General features: G+C 35.1%; 1 long non-coding RNA gene across 1 annotated transcript; it reads left to right on the forward strand.

Annotated features, from left to right (window-relative positions):
* The first annotated feature begins 271 nt into the window (after positions 1-271).
* LOC138131481 (uncharacterized) lies at positions 272-8,499 on the forward strand. Its single transcript, XR_011159826.1, has 3 exons — positions 272-653; positions 6,426-6,641; positions 7,463-8,499. It is a non-coding gene; the product is annotated as an uncharacterized lncRNA (long non-coding RNA).
* The last annotated feature ends 1,230 nt before the right edge of the window (positions 8,500-9,729 follow it).

Raw genomic sequence — 9,729 nt, forward strand, 5'->3', positions numbered from 1 at the left:
CTAAATTGTTATCCACAGCTTTCTCATACACCAGACATGTTAAATTACATTCAGCGTGCGACGAGATAAGAATGGAGCCCGATGAGTCCCTTGCGGTCCTCGATGTCGGATTCTTAAAATTTGGAATGTTACCTCAGAAAGTCACCAAAAAATCCCGCGTGGAAAACATCAGTAAGATCCGTTTGATGTGGTCAGTGACGTCCTCCACGAAGTCACCGGGTGACAAATCCGGCTTCCATTTCCGTCGTTATCAGTTGCGGGTTCCGCGCCATACCCATTGGTGAAACGCGCTTTTCCCGTCTGCTCACCCTACCATCGACATATTTGCGGTATTCTTACGGCCGAGCCACCTACAGCAGCAATTCCTCGGCGGTCTCTGATTCATCCTTCGGCTCGTATTCTCGGATGTAATGCGCGTGCTGTGGTCAAACAGTAGCTTCGAACTTTCATTGTGGTGCTCTTGCGGTGTCTGATACTTATCATTTTCATATTAAAACGACGTCATGGTCTATAGCTTCAAAGAATTATAGGCAACGTATAATTACCGTATAAATATTTCCACTCGTCTACCTGAACGCATACCACTTACGTAATGCCCGGCTATAAATTCCGTTTATTACGGCCCATCGTCCATTACAAAAATCGAGAAAACGGTAAGTGCGAAAACGTGAAGCAACTTAATTCGATCAGGAATCATCACCGACACTGTAATTTGGTAAATCGGACCGTTATCGCCGTGGCCCCGATACCGACCAGTTCTGGGCCTCCTTCGTTTTTCGCTTATCGCGATCGAATCGATTTTCGAAACGAGGGGCCCCACGGATCTATTAATAGACCAGTTCTAGATTTAATTGCGTTGTCGCGCCGTATTCTAGGATTTTTGCCCGACGTGCCTTTTTATTTCTTGAATATTTCTACTTGATTAAGTCTAAGTTTCTACGCTCACTTTTCCGGTAATTATAACCAGTCGGACTGCATTTTTTTCGCGTATTTTGCATTTTTGCACGCCGCACACAATTATAAACTTCTCGAAAGCTGTCCGATAATTGTTAATATGGCAAACGGTCGAGTCTGCATTTTAAATCAATGTTTGTTTTAGTAATATCTTCATAAATATTTAAGAAGGACGCACATAAAATTCGGTCGCCTATTAAATTATTTTCATAACAATGAATCGAAATGACTTTATTTCGACCAGTTTTATAATTAAATTCCCCCTGCACATTTCCCTCATTCTTTCGCCTCTCACAAAACTTTTTGTATCTCCTCATGCCTTACTTATGTAACGTGTTTCTTTGCCCAGAAACTAAATTAACTCAAAAACACTAAAGAACAATAAACACTTAAGTCAATCACATTTTTACTCAACCCGTATACGCTACTGACACATCTAGAAAAACTAAAATAAATCAAGCAAATAAAAAATAATATTTATTGAATTTCTATTTTGGCTTGGTTCTTATCCGCAGTAAGTTTATTGTGTAATTATTTATTCCTTTAATAATAATAATAACAAGTTTATTCGTGTTGAAACTACAGAGTATTTTACACATGTCAACTGTACAAATTAAATAAATAGTACATTATACCATCAGCAACCGATATGTATTTTTGTATTTTTAGCTAATGTTTTCGGACGATTTTTTTCTGGCGGGTCGACTTTTCCCAGCTCTCCCCTGCGCCACGTTCAGCTTCACTTTCACAGCGATGAATTCAAGGACGCGACCATCTTCGATTTTGGACTAGATCTGCTCCTCTCTTAGGCAATTTCTTATCACCTGTGAGTTTATCAGTGAACTCGTTGCCATGTTTGGAGTGAAAGCTCGGCCTATAAAGAACGGAATTAGGGACATAAAGTATTATTCCGGGCACTGGTTCACGACCACTTTTTCAAATCTGTGGTAGGCCGAAAAAAAAATTAATATAAAGTGTTAAATTTTTTCAAGATGGAAAATGTGTCGTGAATGGTCGCGCAAAAAATCCTGTCGTCGGTCACGACCAACGGAAATTTAAAACTGTAAAAGGAAATTAGGAGATAATGGACACACCCAGTGGAGTCGTTTCTTGTAAAATGGGACCATAAAAATTGTCCTAAACTAGCGAGTTAGACTTAATCCAAGGTGAAAAATTGATTCGAAATTTTAAATTCCTAGAGAATTCAAAGATTAAAAAATGACAGTGTTGTACTTTTTTGTGCAACTGAAACTAAACAGATATTAGCACAGTTGTATTGTTACAAATTTAACATTTATCATACAAAGAATCTAAATATGTCGGAAAATTTAATAAAAATAAATTATATTTGGTTACACTTAATTTACCTAATATGTAATAGTAATAAGAATTTTAAAAACTTCCAGATATTTTACCAAAACATGAAAGACACCATGTTTTCAGAAAGGAAACAGAAAATAAACATTTGTAAGACCAACAAAAAAAAATCACTTGAGAAATAAAGAAAATAGTGTCAAAGAAAAAATCAAATATAATACCTAGGAATTCAAAAAGTGTAAATAAATATGTATCTAAATTTCTTTCAAGAAGTGAAGAAAATAGATTGAAATCGAAAATAAACAAATCAAAAGAGTCAATAACCAAAATCATTAAAATTATTAAATAAGAGTTGACATTAATAGTAATATCCGTAATAGTGTATGTACTCCGGCAAAATTGCCGTGCCGCCGGGTGGTGGATGGTTTAGAATAATAAAAAAATAAAAAAAAGCATTTACGCGCCATTTGCAATTCTACGCGTACGTTGTGTACTTGATGGATTGACAGCTGTTTATCTAAACTGATTTTTGATACAAATTAATTTTAATTATTATAAATTGTTGAAATCGAATTGAATTATTGATTTTTCCAAGATGAATTCTTATGTGTCGTTCTACCTTTTATCACGTAGCATCCGCGTGGGATGAACATACATCATTTTACCCAAATAAGTTGTTTGTTGTACTCTACCATTTAGTATGGCAGCGACCGTGTTTGCAGGATTCCTAGGCTCTGATTATGTTGCGAAAAACCATATTACATTCCTAACAGTTATAACAACATCGTAATTCTTAACGCAATGCTGCCTCCAAGGCGCAATAGAATCGACAGAGGTGAGGATAATGAGCGGAATGTTATAAATTCACTTAAGTGCAACAAATTGGTAACATTTGACTCAATAAATTCAATTTTGTTATTGCTTCGATTCTCGATACCTGTAAAATGTTACTAAACTACGACGATTATTTGTCATAAATATAGTACAAAAGACTAGTTACAAGTCTTTCACGTTAGATAAATTAAATCCTAATGAAGTACCGACAGATATACCGCGGAACATAACAGTAAAGTTAGAAATCGCAAAATTTAAGTTTCGTTTAATTTACTCAAAGTTTAAAATGGCTCTGTAACTAAACAGCGCCGGACAAAATAGCGCTGGACAAAATGACGTGCGACAAAATAGCGAACAACTAAAATATCGCGCGACAAAAAAGCGACGCGACTAAAAAGCGTGCTACTAAACAGCGTGCGACATAATAGCGCAAAAATAAATAAACTTAAAATAAAATTAGTCGGCTCCATAACTAAACAGCGCTGAACAAAATAACAGCGACAAAATAAATTAGTCAACGTCAATGGAATACATAAAGTCGCAGAAAAACGGTAAACTCTTGCTGTGTGATGGGTACAGATATAGAAAAGATAAGGCGCGCCTCAATTCCACTTCGTGGCGATGCACCAAAACTGGTTGCAAGGGGAGGCTGTTGGTGACGGGAGAAAATTACAAGAAGGCAACAAATGAGCACAATCACGGTCCGGATCCCGCAAGCAATGAAGCACAAATTGTTAGAGAAAAAATTAGAAAGTCAGCTGTATCATCCGAAGAAAGGCCAAGGGCTATTATTCAAGCATGCAGCAGTAATATTTCCGAAGAAGCTTGTGTCCAAATTCAAAGTTACGATGCTGCAAGACGTACTATACAGCGTCAGAGAAATAAAATTCTTACAAGAAATACAACCAGGAATAAGAATATTTCAGAAATTGACATTAATGAAGAGTACAAAAAAACCGACAGAGGGGAAAATTTTTTGCTGTACGATTCTGGTAATAATGACAACAATCGAATCATCATGTTTGGCACGGCAAGAAATATTGCACTGCTAAATGAATTTCCACACTGGTGCGTTGATGGGACATTTAAGGTAGCTCCACAATTCTTCACTCAAGTATATACTGTTCACGCATTGATCAACAACAGAGCTCTACCTATGATATATGTATTATTAAACAATAAACAACAGGCAACGTATAAGAGAGTATTTGAGAAGTTGATGGAAATTGAGCCAACGCTAAGACCTGAAAGCATAGTAAGCGATTTTGAAATATCCGCAATCAACGCCATAAATGAGGTTTTTCCAAATGCACAAATTACAGGATGCATGTTTCATCTGGCCCAAAATCTTTGGAAAAAAATTCAAAAAACCCATTTAGTGGAATGCTACAGAGAAAATGAGGACACAAGAAAAAAATGTAAGATGTTATTAGCATTAAGTTATGTTCCTGTAAAGGATGTACAATTTGCTTTCGAAATTATTACTGAAAATTTTCCGGACGAACTGAAACCGTTAATAGATTATTGGGAAAACTACTATGTTGGTAGAAGAATTCTCAATGTACGACCAAGATTTGAAATTAACATTTGGAATATGTATGACAGAATTCGAAGTGACTTGCCTAAAACAAATAATTCTGTGGAAGCATGGCACAATTCATTTCAGAAAAGTTTAGATTGTCATCACCCCTGTGTATCCAAGTTACTGATGCATTTAAAGAAAGAACAAAGTTTTACAGAGACCTTCATTACGCGGTACCGCGCTGGTATCAGAGAACCAAAAAAACCCAACTGCAAGTACGTGCAGCTAAGAAGTAGGCTTAAAGTTCTGGCTGAAAACTATGCCTTTAGAAACGTAGAGGATTATTTGGTTTCGGTCGCACTTAATCTTTCATTGTAATTATAATTGTTGTGGTTTACGTTGTGTTTATATTATTCTTGTTTTAGAAATAAAGTTGATTTGAAAATTTTAAATATTGAGGTTGACAAACTTTGACAAATCTCGGTAGGTACGTTCACTCAGCCTAAATTTTCAAAAAATCTCAGAGGCGTCCCAAGTTAACTGTAGTCGATTTTTATCATCACAATGGTACCACATAAAGCTGTTTTCAACTTGCGCCATTTTGACTAACGCTGTTTTGTCCTGCGCTGAATTGACCAACGCTGTTTTCAACTTGCGCTATTTTGACTGACGCTGTTTTGTCGTGGCGCTATTTTGTCGCTGTTATTTTGTCCAGCGCTATTTTGTCCGGCGCTGTTTAGTTACAGAGCCGTTTAAAATATTGTTAACAGGTGTGATCAATTTGTAATGAGCATTCAAAAAAAGCTGTAGTCAAGTAGGCCGCACTTTTCTCTCTAAATAAGTAACTCCACTTTAATTTTTATTTTAAGGTAAATTGAATCAATAATTTAAATTACTTAATACGTAACATTTGATGCTTAAAAACCTGACAAACTATCATTGGTTATTTCTTAAAAAAAATGTCTGCACAATAAATAATTCGTGCTCACGTAACTTTCCGAGATCTTCGCCGAATTTATGCAACTCAATATTCAGTAGTCACAAAATGCTAGATACCAAAATATATAATTTAATTATCATTATAGTTAATGAAAGTTATAGTTAAAAATGAAAGAAGTATTACTGGTTGTATTTAAAACTCATCAGGATCGGAAAGTTACCTGAAACACCTTGTATACCACTTAATCTACGACATAACTTGAGTTTTTCATGATTTAATTTTTATTACGAATCCAAATCTCTTGTGATTTTCTGGTTATTTGTTCCTTCTCTTTTAGCGGTTTCGTTAGAAATAATTTCTCAATTTAAAGTGATCCATATCTGTGTTTAAATAATTTGTAAATAGACTTCGTAATCTGCGGATTTGCGTTATATCGTCCATTTAAATTTTTAATGTGGTTGTCGTCGTTATACTCGTCGAATAAATCGCCTTCTCGTCGACAGCTATACCGAAACGTAACCGTAAACGTTAGATTTGGCGCAAATTTATTTCACTTTTGCAAGTGATGCCGCGTTTTATGCCGGCCGTAAATAGATCCGATTGATATGCCCATTTGAAGATGATAGATGCTCTTTCAGCGTCCGCCGTAAAACCGTCTTTATGTTTATATTTGTCGGTGTAAATGCGACCGTAAAATTCAAACAAATAAAAATAACGCACAACACTTCCTTCCCGGTCCTTGCGGCGCTTAATGAATTCGGTGGTGGCCTCCGCCCTCTAATCGGCGAGTTATTTTTCCATTAAAAAGCTGACGCTCTCATTTGACGTTATCAAATTGTATTAATCTCTTTATTACAGTTGGTGAATGAAGAGAGTCGGAGAGCCAGTTCGATCAGATGGACATCAGGTCTGACTGGTGAGGTGGTCGCCCACCTAGTTATCCACCTGACCACTTTCAGGACGTTTATGTAAAGTATCAATCACCGGTGTCGTGCAAGAAACGTTAACATTACCTTTGAAACTATGCCGTACCTCAACTGGATGGATGGATGGATGGCCAACTGATAAAAGACGGTAGTTTTAGTTGTGTAAATAGGCATGTGGGAAACCGAGAGCGACAACAACGGATTCGAAACGTACACTTTTCATTATAAATCACGACTTAGGACTTGTAATTACTCTACTTGAAATGCGTGGGTCATTAAAAAAATCGTTCAATGGAATATTCTATTTGTCATTGTTGCTACGTATATGGTATGCATGTCTCTAGTATATACATAGGTTCAGTAATTTAAATAAAACAGAAAACATCAGAGGAATCTACTGAAAATTAATTAATTAAATCTAGTCTTCAGTAGGTATCTACGAATTTTCTGAATAAATCTTTTCAGTTCAGTTTGGTTATTTAGAATATTTGAACGTAGATAAAACACCCAAAAGTACTAGTTTCAATCCTTATCCCTTCAAGATTTTTTCTGAGGAAATGCAGACGGAGGGAATTAGTATCTTTTCCTTTAAATTTGTATTTATATTCATAAATGAAAATTTTCCACGCTCAATTATTTGTTGGTAGACATGTCTTTCTTTAACACATTTTCTACGCTTTGTTGCTGTGTGAGTTTTAGCTTACTTATACTAGGGAACCAAAACCTGATCTGTGCCCATTAGGATCCCATTTTCAATTTTGCTTCGTTGCCTAATTTCCTCCATCTTGATTCAGGTGTTGCTTCATTCTCTTAACATTCCAGCAATTAAAATCTAATCTGTACATATCCGCCGTAACCAATACCTCCAGTCATTAGCTCCTAATACAGCTTTGATTGTGAAGCCGCCTTCATCGTAACTCATCCCCCATCCGATTTTTTGCGGTTATTGTGTCAATTTATCTTTTATAGACGACGGTCCGAGATGTATCCATAAACAGGATCCCGCATTCTTCGACGAACCTGGGGCCGTCCCTGCATGTTCCCCGTCACTGTGTAACGAATGGGGACCCCTACGCGCAAAACCAACCGAAAAACAAGACCAAAACCTCTGTCCTAGGAAACGACCCAGGACCGTACCAGCCGAATCGGATTGTTTTATTTATGGACCGGTCAGACACCCGATAGAAAGTTGGCGCGTGCGGTTAATTAAGCCGTAATTGCCACAATTACGCACTTTTTGTTCGCGGAAGTGCGAAGGCGGCCGTGGAACGCTTTCGTTTTCCACCCGGTATAGAAAGGCCATCTAGATTATTGTGGGTACCATCGGCGAGGATATCCAATAATGAATCGGCGTTTCTATATCGCTTTAATCAATCATTTGCTGTAAAATAAATTGATTAGTGAGCAGAGCCCCCTCACCTCCCGCACTCGTACGTCTGTCAAACCAATTTCAATTTAACAAGTCAATTATATTTTCAATCAGCAATCCTGGGAGGCTGTGGGAGGCAGTGGCGTAGGCTAGCGATCGGGAGCAGCTTTTTTTTCCGGCCAACGGCCGATCGAGTAAGAGGAGATTTTTACGATTATTTTTTTTTTAATTAGGTGGGTCAAGGTGGAGAAGTCTGGCGAAAATTCAGGTTTTTAATTACGAACTTGAATATTTCCGGGTGCTCTAAATACTAGAATATTTCTTGAGTGGTGTAATTAATTGCTACAACAGTAGTTGTATTAAATTTATATATTTATGACTACAACATGCATTTATTGTACTTTCTTTAGTATTTTTATAATAATCTGGTGTTTCCGAGTCCCCTAGCTATTTCCAGCAAAGAATAAGTATTGCTATCCAAAGAAGAAATGCTGCTAGTGTTTTGGGACCTGTGGCCAAAAGCTCAGGACTTGAAGAAGTTTTTTTATTTGTTTAAAATTTAGTTTACCTATCATATAAATATTATACATTAATGTATAAAAAAAAATTAATTTAATTAATTTTTTTAATAATTATGTAGGTATGTACATTAAAAAAAATCTGTTTTATTATTATTTTAATTTATTTTAATTATATGTATCTATTAATTTAATTTTAATGCCCGAATCTTATTTTGCATTTTATTGTCGTGCTGCTGCATTTTTTGTAAAGAGAAAGACGAATCTGCAAGTTTAATAGTCTTCACGCTGCAGGTGGTTTTTATGGTATACGTTATATTTGTCTATTTTCAATTTATGTATTTGTATTATTTTCAATAATAAATTTAACCGACCTGATTGCCCTGTCACTGAATATGAGGAGAGAAAGAACAATACCGTAAAAATATGTGTTTTCTAAAATAGAAATAAGCAAATACATTCTCTTTAGTGCTTTATCGTTTGAATAAATTATCTACGTATTCAAAAAAATTTTATAGTTTAGCTTCAGGAATTTTGACATTGTTGTTGTCTAAAGTAAAATATATTAACGTGTTCCTTATTGCTTCGTGATAATAATTTTTCTTTCCTTTGTATGAACTGACGTACAATATGTATGTTGTTCTGAATTTTTTTGTGATTTCTTTTTTGCTGGATTGGTTACGTAAATTTGCTCCATAAACATTTGTTAACCTCTTAGTACAAGATTTTGTCTAGTACCTACCAAATGTTACTTAATGAATGAAAAATCAAATAGCACACTATACAATATCTTGACGCAATAATTGTATTCAACATTTTTATTAATTTAGAACCTTTTCAATGATCTTATTTTGAATAAAGATACAAAATATTGAATAAAATATAAAATTAAAAAATTACCTTTGAGTAGAGAACTCTTGCAAAATTTTTGGAGAAACTTTGTTATTTCCATATCAGTGAGTTTACTTCATCATAAATTCTGTCCTAACAACTCTTTAATTCTTTATTTGGATAATAAATTTTTTGTTGTGAAGAACCACTTCTTTGTATGACCGGATTCTGTTAATTATTACGACGGTTTTGTTAATTTAAAACTTTCATACATATAAAGAACTAAAATCAATTACATATGTACCTATTTACTTTCAGATAAGTCATTTTCAGGTTTTATCATATACGAGCATAAAGACAATTTGTAACATACATACATATTTTATTTCGACTTTTTTGTTAAGGTTGTACTTAATTTCATTTATCTCTCATTTTTAACTAAATTTATTCTTAAGGTATTTTGTATTTCATTTTTAATTTTATAGCGTTGTATTTACATATGTTATTTTATTTCTAAC

Source organism: Tenebrio molitor, chromosome 5 (assembly GCF_963966145.1).
Source record: "Tenebrio molitor chromosome 5, icTenMoli1.1, whole genome shotgun sequence".
Taxonomy (NCBI): domain Eukaryota; kingdom Metazoa; phylum Arthropoda; class Insecta; order Coleoptera; family Tenebrionidae; genus Tenebrio; species Tenebrio molitor.